Source organism: Pleurodeles waltl, chromosome 2_2 (assembly GCF_031143425.1).
Source record: "Pleurodeles waltl isolate 20211129_DDA chromosome 2_2, aPleWal1.hap1.20221129, whole genome shotgun sequence".
Classification (NCBI taxonomy): domain Eukaryota; kingdom Metazoa; phylum Chordata; class Amphibia; order Caudata; family Salamandridae; genus Pleurodeles; species Pleurodeles waltl.
The window spans coordinates 141,161,662-141,181,421 of record NC_090439.1 but is presented as its reverse complement, the minus strand read 5'-3'; positions in this window follow the sequence as shown (position 1 = coordinate 141,181,421).

Below are 19,760 nucleotides of genomic sequence, written 5' to 3'. Positions count from 1 at the left end.
GCCCATTATTTTAATTTTAGTGCATGGACATTGGTTTGCATGCTACCCAGGTGTCACAGCTTTGCTCTTACCACTGTTGGTGGTGCATGTCATAGGACTCTTACCATTTCGGTATGGCTGCAAAATTCCAGGTTGTTTCCTCACAGGTTGTAGACTGTCGGCCTGACCATTTTGGCACGCTAGCAACACCTTACCCAAACCTAGGAAGTAAAGGTGATTTGTGGCAGCCTAGAGAACATGACACTCTGGCTCCTCAAAGAAGTTGGGGTGGCAGATCTTGTCCCTTTCTCTCATGGCCACAAGTCTCATACAAGCAAAGGCAAACAAAGAGATGCATTAGAGTTTTAAATATATTTATTGTAAAGAATGAATTCTATGATAAAAGACATGAGCTGAGATTATTAGGAGGATGAAACATAGCACAGAAAGGATCATCTCCTCAGTTGGCTGTAGAGACAGGGCTGAGGTCAGCAAAGCTGCAATGAAGTGGCACACAGCATTGGATGGCTCCTCTGGCTGGAATTACCTCTATAACCTTCTTTGCCCTGTATGATGTTGTGATGTCTTTATAACAAAAATGAAATGAAACGTGTAACGAGGTAAAAGGGCACAGGCCACAGGCCTAAGCTAAAATAGGTGTGCCAAGGCAAAGCGCTAAAATGAACCTACAACATTGTGAGTGATGTCTTAGCAAGCTGACTAGCAGAATCAAAAAGTGCACAGCCAATTAAGTACATTCACCTGCCTCATTCCAGGAAATCCAGTAGGCCATGATAGCATGAGATTTAATGTAAAAGTCTATCCCCGGCTAGCAGCCTAGTCCATTTAATCAAGCTTATGTTAAAATACTTTACTGGGAAAGTCCCAAGAAACACTAATGCCTGAGGATTTTGTATCAGGAGCTGGTCCCCAGTTGACTGAATGGTCTAGTTTATCATAATTTTGTCAAGAGGGGACCTGTACAGTCAGGGTGACACAGAATGTGGATATGCATGGCCAACCCTCAGCTGCTGGCCCTTTTTGATGGGCCTCAATGTACTTATTTACTTGTTTAGCTAGTCTTTTTGTTCACACCTATTTAAAATTTTAATGTAGCAGCTGTTCACTATAGAGTTGTCAAACTCTAGTCAGAATATGACAGTCTGCCTACACATGCAGATCCCTTTTCCTTCTAAATGAAGGCTTCAGAAGGTGCTTCCTCTCCACAGCCAAGTTGGGGCAAATGCATATTAGGTGCAGGAGGTTCAGGATGTAGTTTTGTTGTTTTTCTGCAGCTAAGAATGGGAAACCCAGGCCACTGCAGCAGCTTTAGTTTCAACTGAAGCAGTTATGTTCAGGCTAAATGCAGCTTAGACTAACTGTAGATAAGCATACAGGTGTGTCCTCTTGTACCGAGCTCCTCTTTATGAGATGTTGGCCATTGCAGAATTTACTAATTTCTTTAAAGCATTATATGTAGATGACAGATCCCAATGATTGGTCCAAGTACTATTTGAGGCTGCTGTTGCTGGGATTATGGCTTCTGCCCATGTTGTTGATTGCTAACTGTAGGAAGTTAGCCTCTTTCTAGCCTTGTTACCCCCACTTTTGGCCTGTTTGTGAATATATGTCAGGGTGTTTTTACTGTCTCACTGGGATCCTGCTAGCCAGGATCCCAGTGCTCATAGTGGAAACCCTATTTGTCAGTGTGTTTGATATGTGTCACTGGGATCCTGCTAGCCAGGACCCCAGGGCTCATAGTTTGTGGCCTATATGTGTTCCCTGTGTGGTGCATAACTGTATCCCTGAGGCTCTGCTAACCAGAATCTCAGTGTTTATGCTCTCTCTGCTTTTAAAATTGTCATTGCAGGCTAGTGACTATTTTCACAAATTCTGGGTGGCACACTGGAACTCCCTTATAATTCCCTAGTATATGGTACCTAGGTACCCAGGGAATTGGGGTTCCAGGAGATCCCTGTGGGCTGCAGCATTTCTTTTGACACCCATAGGGAGCTCAGACAATTCTTACAGAGGACTGCCAGTGCAGCCTGAGTGAAGTAACGTCCACGTTATTTCACAGCCATTTTATACTCCACTTAAGTAACTTATAAGTCACCTATATGTCTAACCCTCACTTAGTGAAGGTTAGGTGCAAAGTTACTTCGACGGGGAAATTTGTTTCTGCAGTCTCGTCTGGTTCTTCTATTACCCCATCGCGCTGTCGGACCCAGAAACTCCTCTCCTCTCAGCGCGCGGGCACTAGCCAAGGTGCCCCACATTGGTCAGGGCAATTTCCCCTGGCTTTGTGAATGCGGGGACACCATTACACGCGTGAATTACATATAGGTCAATGCCTATGTGTAGCTTCACAATGGTAACTCCGAACATGGCCATGTAACATGTCTAAGATCATGGAATTGTCCCCCGAGCTAAATCTGATATTGGGGTGCAAATCCCATGCTTCCTGGGGCTCCAGCATGGACCCGGGTACTGCCAAACTAGCTCTCTGGGGTATTCTCTGCAGCTACCGCTGCTCCCAACCCTCAGACAGGTTTCTGCCCCCCTGGGGCCTGGGCAGCCCAGCCCGTGGATTCGTGGGTCGTAATGGGATGGGCGTATTTCTGTTGGCGTGGCGGTGGAGGTTTGCTCACCTCCACCTTTCCGCCGACCGCTGGTCTGGCGGTCTGTTGTGGCGGTCGGATTTTCGGAGGTTTGCCTTCTGCGGGTCAGAATGACCGTGGCGGGTTTCCGCGACCGCGGCGGGATTATGGAGGATTTCTGACCGGCGGTAGGCGCCTTTTACCGCCGAGGTCAGAATGAGGGCCTTAGTGTTTTCTTACACTCCCAGTGACCTTCTACACACTACATTAGGCCTGGTTTGCATTCCACTTTTGGAGTATATGGTTTGTGTTGCCCCTAGGCCTATTTTCGCCTATTACATTCTATTGTGTTCTACAGTGTTTGCACTACTTTTCTAAATGGTTTACTTACCTGATTTTGGTTTGTGTGTATATTTTGTGTACATTACTTACCTCCTAAGTGAGTATATCTTCTGAGATACTTTTGGCATATTGTCACTAAAATAAAGTACCTTTATTTTTAGTAACTCCGAGTATTGTGTTTCTTATGATATAGTGCTACATGATATAAGTGGTATAGCAGGAGCTTTGTATGTGTCCTAGTTCAACCTAAGCTGCTCTGCTATAGCTACCTCTATCAGCCTAGGCTGACAGAACTCTACTACTACTAGAACACTACTAATTTACTAATGAGAGATAACTGGACCTGGCACAAGGTGTAAGTACCACTAGGTACCCAGTATAAGCCAGGCCAGCCTCCTACACTAACCATAGGATGTCATTAAAACTGTTGGGCTTGGCATGTTCTAATTTGAAGCAGTACTTGACTATTGCTCCCTGCCACCCAATAGACATCCTTTTGAGGCCGAACTTCAACCAAAATTCACAGGGGTAGGAACTCTGTGCTAAATTTTTGATTGGAGTTTGCCCAACACGGTTGAGTCACGGCTGAAATGGGCCTCACAGCCATAAGGTAGGGTTGGTATAATTTGTGCCGCCATTACATTCACAAGTGGATTGAGTGTTGGACCTTTGAGATTCTTACACACAGTAATAAAGGTGGAAATTAGGGTGCTGCTCTTAGTTGTGATGGCTCAGAGCTGTTGTTTGGCCATTCTCCTGTCATCAAGCAATACTTTCATTTACTAAGTCTGGAACATGTGTGCTGAGATGGCAGGTCACGTTTTTCTTGATTGTCTTGCTAACCATCATTACCTTAGTTTAATTTCAGTTAATGACCAGGTTGTTTTATGTGGCATGCAAGTGCAATGTATTTATCAGCCTCTGTCTCTGCAGACCTACTTTGTTAAGGGCAGAAGAAAGGGCTGCCATGAAGAGGTTAAAAAGAGAAGGTCCTAGCATACACCACTGTTTTAAGCATTGATGATAGGAAGCCCTCACTGATTTTAATCTGCACCCAAGTTTGACTGTGGAGTGACTCAATGATTCTGAGTAAGTGTGAAGGGATGTTCCAAGCCCTGAGCTTCCTTCAGAGATTCTCTCAATTTACACAGTCAAAAGCCAATTTGAAGTCAACAAAACAAAGATAAGTTGTTGATTCTGCTTTCTCATTTGGTCTGGTATGATGGACAGGGCCAAGATTTCTGTGTTTGTGCCTGAGCCCCACATAAAACCGGATTGAGTTATTGGAATTATTCAGTTTACAACCACCCAGGCAATCAGGTTGTGAAGAATAAGGAATGCGCACTATTTCGCTTTGTCATCTCGGAGCATGATGAGTTGGTAGTTTTCTGGTAGTGTTTAATTTCCTACTTTGTGGAGTAAGGTGATGCCTGCACCTCACGATGAGTTAGGTATGTCATCTGTATGGACTGCGTTATGTTGAAGATAAGCTAGCTTCCCTGCTGAACACTGCAGATCTTGTTTATAAACAGCATGGGGTATTCCATATAACTCAGGGGAACCATCCGTCCTACTCTTAATAATGATTTTCATGCTTTCTTGCTCAGACAGTTGTACTTCTTCTAGAGTGAGTCAAAAATATAGGTCTAATATAGGACTAATGTTGGGGAGGTGGGCTCCGAACTGGAAAAACCTGTGGCATGTGCCCAGGCTGACAGGTTGCTCTACTAAAAAGGCATCTACTTTTGGTGTATTGGATGCCAACAAAAACTCTTTATAGAAAGAGGCTGCTCTGTCTGATGGTAGTGAAATGGGGTATGCCTCTGTGAGTTGTTTTCTGCTGAAAAATGTTCTTGAGAAAAACAACCTAACCCTCTACCCTAGTGGAGATGTTTCCTAGGGCTTGCTGCTGTCAATTTACATTGGTGACAGGTTGCAAAAAGAATCTAGAGTAGAGTTGCTTGTTGTTGTAGAGCAGTTTGTCCCAGAAGTCATGTTTGTCTTTCCTGTTATCAACCCAGACAGAGTTTATGTAGTCTTTTTAGGCCTGGGTTGAGTTTGCATAGTTCTGCTACGCAGATCTCTGCAAAGTGCCGAAAAACTCTGTTGCACCATGCAGAGTTATATGAGCAGCGGAGTTTGGGTAAGTTGCATAGTTTGTGCTGATTTTCAGCGCCAGGAGTTTCTCCTGCACTGTAATATCAACATGAACAACATCACTTGGAGCGCCAGCAGGCACTAACTTCTTTCTGCAGCTCTAATAGATTTTCTACTTGAGCGTCAGCTTCCTCAACACGAGTGGTGGCTTTCTCATAACGAGTGATAGCGGCCTACCACAACCGCTTGTGTTCAGAAATCTTACCTGCGCTCACCAACTTAGCAATTTCTCTCGCTCACGCTGGCCAACTTAAGATCTGCAAGCATGAGTGCGAGAAAAACTCTGCTCTGCATCACTCTGCTGAGTTTTTTGGAACTCAACACAGAGCTCTGTGGACACCGCTGGCGGAGCAGAATTCTTCACCAACCCATACTCTTTTTTTTGCTGTCTTTAGAGTGTCTATATTATTTCTCGTTTTTGGAGCTGCCCCTATTAACCAGCCTCAGAGCCTGATTCAGTTTCTTCTTAGCCAGACAATGGGCTTCTGATTACTTTTTAGGTTTTTGGCAGAGTGCCTAAGATGCTAGAAGATTTTGCATCGATGGGCCAGCCTTATTATGGTTGCTGTTTGCTAGTAGGTCAATTTTGAATTTGTTCCTAGTTTCTAATTGAGTTAAGTAGAGCCCTTGACATTTTAATAGGACTGCCTTGGCACTGTTGGTAATCTTTACTATAGATTTTTCTGACCATTTCAGTTTCATATAGTTTTTTCAGCGTCTCAGTGGTGCACGTTCTAGGACCTGCCCTACCTGTACAGCACCAAGCTGTTTCTATTCATTCTATAACAAACAAAAAAAATACCCTTTGTGTAAAAATCCACTGTTTTCTTTCTACACATTGGTGGTTAAATTGTGCGAACAGGTAAGCAATAACTTTGTGTACACTATGGTGGTCATTAGACCCTGGCGGACGGGTAAGACCGCCAACAGGCTGGCGGAAAAAATGGAATCACGACCGTGGTGGAAACCGCCAACAAAGACAGCCACTTTAACACTCCGACCACCAAGGCGGTACAAACAAACAGTGCGGCGGTCACAGCCAACAGACAGGCGGAGGACAATGTACCGCCCACAGTATCACAACCTACCAATCCGCCACCTTTTCCGGGGCAGATTCACCGCAAACAAAAACCCGGCAGAAACAGGACTTCGAAGGGAAAACGCTCACCTGTACACACCCCACGAGGAACCAGGACGCCATGGAACCAGAGCTTCACATTTTCCCTGCCCTTATCTTCTTGCTCCTCTACCAGGAGCACGAGCGCAGGCGGCGAAGACCACAGTGAGTACTGCACCTACGACACAGGGGAGAGGGGAGGAAAAAAACAGGGACACACACACGCAACACGCAACACCCCCACCCCATCCTCACCCACGACAACACACACACTAATACAACATGATACATTACCGTTACACCTCCCAAACCCCCCTGGAAGAATGCAGAGACAAAAGGAAATAAGTGTAACCATTGTAATATATAAAAATCCAGTACGCAAAAATATTTACTATAAACAAATATATACACCAAGAATAGTAGTCCAGGTATTGCTCCATTGAAGTCAGTGGAACACTGGGCCCACACTGCATGGGCGAGGCCCACACTCAATACCCGAACATGACGGAGAGAACACTGCAGGGGCATCAGATAGCAATAAAACAGGCACCTCAGGGGGAAGGGAAAGGGGGGGCACCTCAGCTGGTTGAGTGCATGACGCCAAATCCACAAGGGGGCCCCATGCCCACTGTCCAATCCTGGGGAGTGCAAAGCCACAGTCTCTCAAGGCTCTACAGTGGGTGGTTTGCCCACTGTTCAATCCTGGGGAGTGCAAAGCCACAGTCTCTCAAGTCTCTACGGTGGGTGGTTTGCCCACTGTTCAATCCTGGGGAGTGCAAAGCCACAGTCTCACAAGTGGATAACAGTCTCCACTGGTTCTGGAGGAGGTTTTGTGCCCAGAGTGCTTCATCCTGCCAAGGACTGTGTGAGTGTATGCCTTTCTCCACTGGTTCTAGAGGCGGCTTTGTGCCCAGTGTGCTTCATACTGCCAAGGACTGTGTGAGTGGATGTATCTCTCCACTGGTTCTGGAGGGGGCTTTGTGCCCCGAGTGCTTCATCCTGCCAAGGACTGTGTGAGTGGATGTGATACTCCACTGGTTCTGGAGGGGGCTTTGTGCCCAGAGTGATTCATCCTGCTCGTGGCAGACTCAGTAGCGTCAGTGCCCTTGGCACTCATGGGCCAGCAGTGCTTGTGGCGGTGGTGTCTTGTTCAGCTGTGCTTGTGGCGGAGGCGTCCTGTTCAGCTGTGCTTGTGGCAGAGGTGTCCTGTTCAGCGGTGCTTGTGGCGGCGGTGTCCTTGGCAGCGGTGCCTGTGGCGGAGGTGTCCTGTTCAGCTGTGTTTGTGGCGGCGGTGTCCTGTTCAGCGGTGCTTGTTGTGGTGGTGTCCTGTTCAGCGGTGCTTGTGGCGGAGGTGTCCTGTTCAGCGGTGCTTGTAGCGGCGGTGGCCTTGGCAGCGGTGCCTGTGGTGGAGGTGTCCTGTTCAGTGGTGCTTGTGGCGGCGGTGTCCTGTTCAGCGGTGCTTGTGGCAGAGGTGTCCTGTTCAGAGGTGCTTGTAGCGGCGGTGGCCTTGGCAGCGGTGCCTGTGGTGGAGGTGTCCTGTTCAGCGGTGCTTGTGGCAGCGGTGTTCTTGGCAGCGGTGCCTGTGGCGGAGGTGTCCTGTTCAGCGGTGCTTGTGGTGGCGGTGTCCTGTTCAGCAGTGCTTGTGGTGGTGTTGTCCTGTTCAGCAGTGCTTGTGGCGGAGGTGTCCTGTTCAGTGGTGCTTGTAGCGGCGGTGGCCTTGGCAGCGGTGCCTGTGGTGGAGGTGTCCTGTTCAGTGGTGCTTGTGGCGGCAGTGTCCTGTTCAGCGGTGCTTGTGGCAGAGGTGTCCTGTTCAGCGGTGCTTGTGGTGGCGGTGTCCTTGGCAGCGGTGCTTGTGGTGGCAGTGTCCTGTTCAGCGTTGCTTGTTGTGGCGGGGTCCTTGGCAGCGACTCAGCTGCTGGTGGTCCTGTCTGGCCCAGCAGGGCTGGTGCCAGCAGTCCTGTCTGGCCCAGCGGGGCTGGTGCCTGAGGTCCTGTCTGGCCCAGTGGGGCTGGTGCCGGCGACCCTGTCTGGGCCAGCGGGGCTGGTGCTGGCGGTCCTGTCTGGCCTAGCGGGGCTGGTGCCGGCGGTCCTGTCTGGCCCAGCGGGGCTGGTGCTGGTGGTCCTGCCTGGCCTAGCGGGGCTGGTGCTGGCGGTCGTGTCTGGCCCAGCGGGGCTGGTGCTGGGGGTCCTGTCTGGCCCAGCGGGGCTGGTGGTCCTGTCTGGCCCAGGGGGCTGGTGCTGGCGGTCCTGTCTGGCCCAGCAGAGCTGGTGGCGGTGGCCTCCTGGCCAGTGGGGCTGATGGCGGTGGTCTCCTGGCCAGCGGGGATGATGGCGGTGGCCTCCTGGCCAGCGGGGCTGATGCGGTGGCCTCCTGGCCAGCGGGCTGATGGCATTGGCCTCCTGGGCAGCGGGGATGATGGCGGTCTTCTCCGCCGTGCTGCTCTTCCCAGACTTGCCGGGTTTCTTATGCCACTTCCCCACCTTGGAAGGTGTCGTAGCTGACTCCACACTCCCACCTGTACCCCTGGGAGCGGCTTTGGTGGCTGGAGTCTTCCCCCTCTCCCACCGGGCACTGGCCAACTTTTGATGCATGACAGGTGGGGGACTGTCTGTGCTGTGTCTCTGTGCCACACTGGCTGCCCTGGTGGCGGGTGCACTCCTGATTCCGGTGACTAAAGGCACCGCTGGTCCCGGAGATGTTGTGGCTGAGGTGCTAGGTTGGGACCTGGAGAGTCGGGCCCTAGGAGACGGACGGGGTGGGGGAGGTGAGGGAAAGAGGTCAAGGTTGGCCAGGAAAAGTTTCTTGGGAACACTGGGACGGGTAGCTGGAGGGGGTTTGGGAGTGGAGGAAGAGGTTCTGGTTGTAGGAGGTGTTCGTTTGGTGACTTTAGGTGTAGGTGCATGCGCTGGAGGCTTTCGTGAGGTGGATGGCTGTTGGGTGGGTGTGTGCCTGCATTTGTGTATCTTGGGAGGGGGCTTCACAGACACACTGGGAGAGGACACAGGGGACGTGTGAATGGTAGTGGGGGTGGTGACTGCACATGAGCGGGGTGTGGTGGTGGGTGTGCTGGTGATGGAAGTAGTGGCTATAGATGTGGTACATGCAGGTGTGAGTGGAGACGAGACAGGAAAGGAGCAGGGAGACAAGGAGGAGGGGGACACAATGGAGACAGTGGATGTTGGTGTGTCTGCATGTGTGTGATGCTTGTGTGAGTGCCTGTGGGATGTGTGGTGCTTATGTTTGCCAGAGCTTCCCTTGTGTGTTGAAGTGTGTGCATGATGGTCTGAAGGTGTGCTTGGAATAGGCAGAGGTAGAGGGGATTGGGTCTGTGTGGAGGAAGTGGGAGGGGGGAGGCTAGAGACAAGGACAATAGCTGCCATCAGTGCTGAGGCCAGAGTCTGAAAAGCTTGCTGAAGGGCTGCCTGACCAGAATGAATGCCCTCCAAGAATGCATTTGTTTGTTGCCACTGCCTCTCTACACCCTGGATGGCATTCAAAATGGTAGACTGCCCAACAGTGAGGGACCTGAGGAGGTCAATGGCCTCCTCATTGAGGGCAGCAGGGGTGACTGGGGCAGGGCCTGAGGTGCTTGGGGTGAATGTGATGCCCACCCTCCTGGGTGAGCGGGCACGGGGCAAAGGCTGAGGGGCTGCTGGGAGGGCGGTGCTGGTAGGGGGGGTGGTGGCTGTACCTGTAGATGCAGGGGGCACAGATATGGCCGCCACCACAAGGGAGCTCCCATCAGAGGACGAGTCCGTATCACTGGTGTCAGCTGCTGTCCCTGCCATGGAGCTCCCCTCGCTCTCGGTCCCACTGGTGAATTCCGAGTCCGTAGTCTCGCCCTCCTGGGCCATGTGGGATGCCGCTCCCTCCTGCTCCGGTGCCACTGCTCCTCCGCCTGATGATGCTAATTCACACAAGAACAGGGAGACCACAAAAAGGGGAGGGACGACAGAAGAAAGACATGTTGAATGCATGTATTACCGCTACCGTTGGTGGACAAGACAGACAGAGAAGCCCCCTGCACTATGCCGCGCACTTGGGGTCCACTGTTCAATCCCTGGGACATGGCCTACAAGGCTATGGCCGACAGCTGCACACATGGATGTCACAGGAGCCTGACTAGGTGTAGTTGGCACTGTTCACAGGTGGGGTGGGGTGTCATAGGGTCTGCCAGAAGAAGGGGACCTAACTAGCACACTCGACCTGGCCTAGGGAAACCCACAGCCCACCTCACCCACCCAGACACCTCCACTGCGCGCTGAAATAGCTGAATGAAAGTGTACTCACCCCGTTGTGGCTGCTGTGATGCCCTCAAGCGCCCATCCAACTCCGGGTACGCCACCGCCAGGATCCTGAACATCAGGTGGGTCATGGTGCGATGGGCACCCCTCCCATGTTGCAAGGCCATCCCCAGCTGGGCCTCCGATGACTTCTTGCTCCAGCGGCGCATGTCCTCCGATCTCTTACGGCAGTGGGTGCTCCGTCTGTGATAGACCCCCAGGGTCCAGACGTCCTTGGCGATGGCAAATTGTACAGGGGAAAAAGAGAAGTTATTACCAACTGCACCGTCACAGTCATTAGCCCCCATCCCTACCGTTGCCATGTGGCACATACAGTCACCGTTGTTTCATGCATGCCTCAATCTCCCCCCCATCTTTCATCCACTCCACTCCACACAGGCATAGCCCATACAGCATGCTCCCAGTGTACTTACCTGTTTGTCTGGGGGACCGTAGAGTAGCGTGTACTGGGGGAGGACCCCATCCACGGGTTTCTCCAATTCCTCTGTGGTGAAGGCAGGGGCCCTTTCCCCAGACGCACAAGCCATTGTCTCTTCCTGACTGAGGTCACAGCAGCACTTGCAGTGTAGGTCCTCTCCTGTGGTATCGAGTGATTGAACAGATAGAAAATGGCAGTCACATCCTTGGCGGTGCGTACCGTCACCGTCGGCGTACATCGTCATTGCCTCCTGGGACCCATAGGGTCCAATGTTAACCAATGCAGAATTGCGCCGGGGTCTTTGACCACCTACCGCAACGGTGTACAATGCCAGCGCAGTTACATCACATCCCATTGTCCCACTTTACAGGTCAGGCAGCCACCATTTCAGGGTCCCACATGACTTAATTTTTAACTGCGTCACACATACCTAGGCCTTGCCTCAACGCTCATACATGCAAATTTCGGATTATGAATCGTGTTCTGAGTAAACTGTGGGTACGTACCTATGAGTTGGTTGACTCTGTGCTCGCTGTTATCTTTCATAGGCACCTTTCGCTAGGGCATGTGAGGAGATGGCGGCATCTTCCGGTGTACAGACCACTGGTGGACCTGTCGACAATGGAGGAAAGACATGTGATCATTACCTATAGGCTTGATCATGCCACAATCCTGGAACTGTGTGCCCAGTTGGAGCCAGACCTGATGTCAGCTATCCACCATCCACAGGAATCCCCCCTCTAGTGCAGGTGCTGTCAGTACTCCATTTCCTTGCAAGTGGGTCATTTCAAACAACAGTGGCCATACGATCAGGGATGTCCCAGACTATGTTTTCCAATGTGTTGTCCAGAGTGTTGTCTGCCCTGCTGAAACACTTGCGGAGCTACATCGCTTTCCCTCAGGTGGAGGATTTGCCTACAGTGAAAGGTGATTTCTATGCCCTGGGACATATCCCCAACATAATAGGCGCCATTGATGGGACACATGCGGCTTTGGTACCCTCCTGCAGGAGTGAACAGGTATACAGAAACCGGAAGAGTTACCATTCTATGAATGTGCAGATGGTGTGTTTGGCAGACCAGTACATCTCCCATGTGAACACCAAGTTTCCTGGCTCAGTGCATGATGCCTACATTCTAAGGAATAGCACCATCCCTTATGTGATGGGCCAACTCCAGAGGCACCGTGTGTGGCTATTAGGTGAGGACAAGGACCCTATACCATGTGAATAGTTGTCCCTAGGGGTTAGTGTGTGTCTAACAGTTGTCCCTCAACATTTGCAGGTGAGTTATCATTCGTGGAATGAGCAGATGGTGTGTTTGGCAGACCAGTACATCTCCCATGTCAATGCCAAATTCCCTGGCTCAGTGCATGACGCTAACATTCTGTGGAATAGCAGCATTCCTCATGTGATGGGTCAACTCCAGAGGCACAGTGTGTGGCTATTAGGTGAGAACCTGGAAGGAAGTCAGTGGGAATGGTTGTGTGGGTCTCGGGATATCCCTACAGGTTAGTGTGTGTCTAACAGTTGTCCCTCACCATTTTCAGGTGACTCTGGTTACCCCAACATGTCATGGCTACTGACCCCAGTGAGGAATCCAAGGACATTGGCAGAGGTACGCTACAATGAGGCCCATGGGTGAACTCCGAGGATTATAGAGCGGATCTTTGGCCTCCTGTAGGCCAGGTTCAGGTGCCCCCATATGACAGGTGGATCCCTACTCTACTCTCCAAAGAAGGTGTGCCAGATCATCGTGGCCTGCTGTATGCTTCACAACTTAGCTTTACAGGTGCCTTTTCTGCAGGAGGATGGTCCAAATGGAGGTGTTGTGGCAGCTGTGGAGCCTGTGGACAGTGAAGACGAGGAAGCAGAAGAAGAGGACATCGACAACAGGAACTCGGTGATCCTGCAACACCTTCAGTGAGACACAGGTAAGAATACAAACCTGCCTACTACATGTACTTTAACACTACTACCTCTCTACTGTCTGTGGTTTTCACCCATTGTATGGTCACTGAGTTGTCACTTTCACTTACGATTTCACAGATATGGGTCCCACTGTGTGACATCTGCTTTGTTTCCTCATGGACTAGAGCTGTGTGACATAGGTATGTTGACATTGCAATTGAAAGAACATTTTGACACTGTAATTGCTAATACACTATTTCGACATCACAGACAGACTCCAGATTGTTTTGTGCTTTAAGGGTGTTTATTTAAGTGCTCAATATTGGAGGGTGCTGTAAAATGGTGAGGTGTGATGGTGGAGGAATGTCCATGGCAGAGTCCAGTCTATTAGTCTCACAGGTGCATTGCCCAAATGGGCATAGGAAGTGGCCTGGATCTCAGGGACCGTTTGCGGGGTGGTTCTCCATCTGCAGGGGGTGGGGTGCTGATGTGGTGGTCCTGTGGCGGTGCCTTCTGTCCACTAGCACTGGCGGAGGTGGTGAGCAGTTCATCATCCAGGCTAGTGTCAGGGGCCCCTTGATGTGCCACAGTGTCCCTCCTGGTGTTGAGGACTTCCTTCAGCACTCTATGATGGTGCCCAGGGTGGAATTGATGGATCTGAGTTCCTCCCTGAAGCCCAAATACTGTTCCTCCTGCAGCCGCTGGGTCTCGTGAAACTTGGCCCGTACCGTTGCCATCATCTCCTGGGAGTGGTGGTATGCTCCCATGATGTTGGAGAGGGCCTCGTGGAGAGTGGGTTCCCTGGCCTGTCCCCCCCCTGTCGCAGAGCAGCCCTCCCAGTTCCACTGTGTTCCTGCGCCTCTGCCCCCTGAACCGTGTGCCCACTGCCACTGCACCCAGGTCCTTGTTGTTGTTGGGGTGGTGGGTTAGCCTGGGTTCCCTGTAGTGGTGGACACAATGCAGATTGATGTGTCCTGGGGACAGAGGTATGGGCCCGCTGGGTGGGTGCTGTGCTGGTGTTTCCAGAGGGGGGAAGCTCTGTGGTGGCCTGTGACTGCGTCAGGGGAACCGACTGTCCCGAGGTCCCAGATGGGCCGGGCTGGTTATCTAGATCTAGTTGGACAGAGCTGCTGTCATCACTGTGGGCCTCTTCTATTGGTGGTGTGGACATGTGTGGACCCTCCTGTCCGGTGACGTTGGGTAGGGTTCCTGCAGGGGTATAAAAGGATGTTTATTGCATCTGTGTGTGCCATGGTGTGCAATGGGTGGCTGACCATGTACCCCAGTGCTTGCATTCCTGTGTGGGACCTTGTGTGATGGTGGTTTAGGGGGGTGTATGGGTATGTGCAGTGGCCATGCTTTGGTGATGGGTGTCCATGCTTTGTTGTTGCATGCAGGGCTTGGTGTTGGGATGTGTGGTTTGTGATATTGGGATATTTGCGAGGAGTTGGAGTCATGGGGGTGAGGGCGAGGGTCGGGGTATGTGATGGCATGCAGGTAGGGTGGGGGATACAGTAGTAAAGCATTGCCTTACCAGAGTCCATTCCTCCATCTACTCCTACGAGGCCCTCAGGATGCAGAATAGCCAAGAATTGCTCCTCCCATGTTGTTAGTTGTGGAGGAGGAGGTGGTAGTCCGCCGCCAGTCCGCTGAACCGCAAGGTGGTGTCTTGAGACCACGGAACGTACCTTCCCGTAGGTCGTTTCACCTCTTCCTGATGTCATCCCGATTTCTTGGGTGCTGTCCCACTGCGTTGACCCTGTCCACTATTCTTCATTATAGTTCCATCTTCCTAGCTATGGAGGTGTGCTGCACCTGTGATCCGAATAGCTGTGGCTCTACCTGGACGATTTCCTCCACCATGACCCTGAGCTCCTCCTCAGAGAACCTGGGGTGTCTTTGCTGTGCCATGGGGTGGTGTAGGTAATGTGTGGGGCGGTGTGTGTAGTGATAAGTGGGGTGAGATTTAGTGGTGTGTTGTGTGAGGTGCGTGGAAGTTATGTGGGTGATGGTATTGTGTGCCTGTGGATGCTTGGTAGTAGTTTGTAGTGTCTCTCTCTGGCCTTCTTTCGGTAATTTGGTCGTAGGGGTTTGTGGGTGTGTGTTTTATATTGTAATGGGTGTGTGGGAGTGGTGTGTGTATGTGTATCAGGTGTGTGTATTTTGATTTGTCCAATGTGGCTGTGTTTTGTAAGAGTGTGTGTATTTTGAGCGCGGCGGTGTATACGCCAATGGAATACCGCGGTTGAAAGACTGTCGTGTGGATTTGTGGGTCATGATAGTGTGGGCGTATTTCTGTTGGCGTGATGGTGGAGGTTTTGTTTTCGCCAGTTTATCACTGACCTTTTGTGTGGCGGACTTGTGTGGGTGTCTCAGTTTTGGCGGATTCAGAGCAGTGGGTCATAATGACTGTGATGGAATTCCTCTGCCGCGGCGGTGTGTTGGCGGTCTTCTGCACATCAGTAAGTGGCTTTTGCCGCCAATGTTGTAATGAGGGCCTATGTCTTGTTTTGGTACTACTCGCAGTAATTAGTACACTTTGAATTTTTCTCTTAGTATAGAGAAAACCTTTGGGAACTTCATTTCGTGTGAGCGTCCATGTTGGGTGTGGCACAAGTCTACTTAGGCAGCCCTTACGATGTTGAGCACTCACTATTCAAAGGAACTTCATGGCATCGGAACCTATGAGCTCTCACCTCCTTCCTGGGTGTTTATTCTACAAAGTTTCCAGTTCTGAAGATCGTGCTCCAAGTTGGTGAGGTTTGTTGCCTCTGGACTCGAGCGCCTTCTTACTGATGCAACCTTGAGTTAGGCCCAGAGAAATCATTGTGCATTTCCTGAGGAAGATAAACCTCACTGACAAGTTTGTAGTGAACTGAGAGACAAACATGAGAGGCCTGCTCTCAATTAATTCTCTATTAAGATCCAAGACCATTGTTTGTGGGAGATGACTGCTCTTGCAACGCTCACAATTTTGGAACAAGTGAACAGCAGGGAACATCAAGGGCGATAATAAGGTGTAATCAGTAATTGGCTTAGACCGTGGACTGATGTAAGTAAGGTTTTCCAGGCAGTCATCAGATGATCTACCATTGAGTGCTCTGATCCCAAGGTGCTCAACATCTGGCAAAAAATTCCCTCTGGGTTTAGCCTTCTGGTTCCTTAGGTTGACCACCAATGCTTGTTATTTTTGGTATGAAAATCATCAATGCTTGGTAATCTAGGCTAGGGAGAGGATGGCCCTGAGCAGCCTTACGAGATTTCCCTAGTTTACAGTGTTGCAGTGACCCGTGGACTCGAGTAATAAACACAACGTTAATCAAATACGCTTAAAAACTGGAATATGTGTTTATTTCACTTACACACTAGAAATATTGGACATTAAGCCATTTTGTGGAAGGTGTTGGACTCTAAAGTAGGTAGATTTACAATTCCTACTCCAAAGTAAACCAATTTGGGTAAGGCGTTGAACACTAAAATGATCAGATTTACTACTCTTAGTATCAAATAAACCATTTGGAAGTGTTTGACACCAAGGGGCAGATTTACTATGCCCATTCCAATCTAAACTCTTTTGAGGATGATGTAATCTAAAAGGGTTCGGATTTATCATTTTCATTTTACTCTATATCATCCACAGGAAGGTATTGGACACTAAAGGGGCCAGCTTTACTATGCCCTCTCTAACTTATGCTTCTAAGGGATGGTGTTGAACACTAAAGGGGTCATATTTACTATTCCCACTTCAATGTAAACCATCTAGTGGTAGTTTGTGCCCAATAAAGATGTCAGATTTGCAGTTCCAAATCCAATATAAGCTATTTTAGACAAGGGATAACACAATCAAATTGATAATATATGTACTACAGACTGTAACCAACTCATAATACAAATTACTAACTAAAAAACATTAGAAAAACTGTGCTGTAGAGGGATACATATGGATTTGAGCCACATTTCTGCAAGTATTTTGGTATGGGGTATAAAAAAGAGTTGAATGCAACTCAATAAAGTGGACTAATTGACAAAATGGGCTAGCAATATTTAAAGGAACACCCAATTGTTTATGTTGAATGCCTGATGGTTGAACATAATGGTTTAAGACTAAGGATGTGACCATGTGTCAACCTGAGGACTATATTTTCTCTCCCCACTATTTTTCCTTCTGCAGATTCTCAAGTGGAGCAGTGCCAACAAAAAGCAGGGATCCGTGAGTAATACGGATAAGACTTCGATGTATCAGTCTTATTGAGCTGATGTGGTATTAGGTCCTGAAGAAAGCCAATTTCGACCCCTCTAAGCCATAGTGATTAATGGCTGCAACATGTCGACCTCATTTTACATAAATACTCCAACACATCCCGTAGCTTTTAATCTTGTCAGAGAGCACCAATAACAAAGTAACAGGATTGGTCTAAGAGTGCCTTCTAGAAAATTTTAATACCACTCATTTTCTTTTGGTTTTTGCATATTTCATAATTTAGGTACACTAACACCATATAACTGCTCCAATGTAATCAGATGTGGAAGCACACCCCAGAGTTGCTCGGTACCAGATGTGGGTCTACAATAATGAAGCATTCCACCAGCCAGGTCGCTGAGTGAGGAGTCTTCTAAAAAGAAGATAAGATTCTGGCAGGGATTTGAACATCAGGTTTCTTTTAACTCATGCTTTTGTTGTTTTTGGTAATGATATGGGGAGGTAAGCAGGCAGTGTGGTTCCTTCTCACTCTCTCATGTGTTGCTTTGGTTGAACATAAAAAAATATGCAAAAAATCCCTTTCAAATAAGAAATATTTTGTCAAAACGTATGACTGTGATATTCCTGCAATTATATTTCATACAGAACAATTTTCTTGAGATAATATGGTGGTATCACATTATAAAAAACTCTATATTTTGGCCAAACACCCTGAGGGCACTGGTTAAGATGCCACTGTTAATGTTGTTGGTGTGCTCCAGCAAAAGGATCCAATGGAGTTCTATCTTGATTGAGTTGATGTGAACCTGTATATCTTCTGGCCCTGGGTGAGATGTGCCGAAGCAGGTAGGATATCTTATTGGTGCGATTGCATAGTCTGGGAAGTTATGGGGAGTTATGAAGCTGAGCATGATCACCATCCAGCTGCAAGAGTCCAAGAACATTTTTGAAGTTGTTTTCTGGAAGAAAGAAGTTCACTTTCTTTAGAAGAGACAGCTGATTTCAGGTCATCTTTGTGTTTCTGGCACTATGTTTCATGAAGCTGAGGTTGGGATCAATGGTAAGGCTAAGTGATTCTGCATTTAGGGAAAGTTGGTGTTTGAGCGATAAAGGTTCATGTCATAGAGCCAGATCTGTACTCTTTTTTGTTTCTTCCACATGGCAAATAATAGCAATTTTGTTTTGGGTTCACTGAGCTTCAAGCAGCGGCTGGACAACCAGGTCTGTATGATGTGCTGCAATGTTTGAGTCATTGGATGCCTGAAGAAAATGACATTTACAAATAAAGGTATGTGGTAAATCTTGTTGCTGTTATCTGTGAACACAGCACTAAGCAGCTCCATGTAGAGGTTGAAGATGATAGGGTACAGTATAGAACTCTGGGGGACTCTGTAAGTGACAGAAATCATTAGGAACCTGGATATCCCCATGTGAGCATATCTTTGTCAGCGAGGCCGAAAGACATGGCTTCGTGATTCATAAATAGACACAAAAGCACAGTGGATTATTTGAAGGATCATTATCAAACTAAGAACTGTGGACAATGTTCAATGTTTGCAATCACTTTGAAAAAAAGATACAATTATAATCCATGCACAGTGCACACCACTTGGCCAAATTCACATCTTGAAAAGTTTAACAAATTTCACATGGCCAAATGTCACATCTTGGCAGACTTTGACTACAAATTATACTCTAAAAATAAAATTGTATTGAAACGTTTATATTTGCAACTGAGATCTTTGCACATTTCCTGCTGTTTGTAAATGAATCAAACATGCATGCAGACAAGGTACTCACAACATAGACACCAAGGGCCTCTATACGAGTTTGGCAGTCCGTGGACCTGCATGGTGGGACTGGCGGTCTGACCACCTTCTGTTTGGCGGGCAGACGACTGTGTTACATGTCTAGCTGACCTATGGAGCAAAGACCGCTGTAGTCCTGCCGGCACCACCAGGCAGTACAGACCGCCGCATCACATTCAACACACAGATGTATCATGTTGCATGGAACACAAACTACACTCCCAGTAAACAGCCCTGCAATGGACACACACATCACCCACATTGCAACACAATGGAATGTCATTAGGATGCACAATAGACAGAGAGACAAATATACAATGATCAGTATGCAAACAATATCTGCACTATAGGGATGAGATCACATGGAACACTCAGGGAAGAAGGCCACACTGAGACACATATCACTTTGCATAGGCCCCTTAAACAAAATTTGCACAGGAAATAGCTCTACATGTATCTCAGGGACAAACAATACTATGCCTATGTGCACAATGTAGAAGTGTTGGTCAACAAAGCACATACAACTCTAACTGCATGGGGCATGCCTCTACATGAAGTAGCTGCAAGGTACACACAGCTAAATGGAGACTTGCATAGTCAAATGCAAACAAAGGTAGCACAACTGAACACACTCCATTATCCGCACAAACAAAACTCAAGGTGCCACACATCAGATGAATCCATAATCTATATCGGGAGCAAGTCTTATACCATACATGCTCACATTGGACAACACAAGATGAAATACTTACCATACCAAACAGTACAAAATACCATTACACTGCCGTTACATTTACACCTACATATCCATACAGTCATCACATACCGTTGTCCAAGGGAACACCAGAACTGTCCACAAAGTTAGATACTTCAAACAACAGTAAGTAGAAAATGAATTGCAGGACAAATGTATACCCAAAAAAG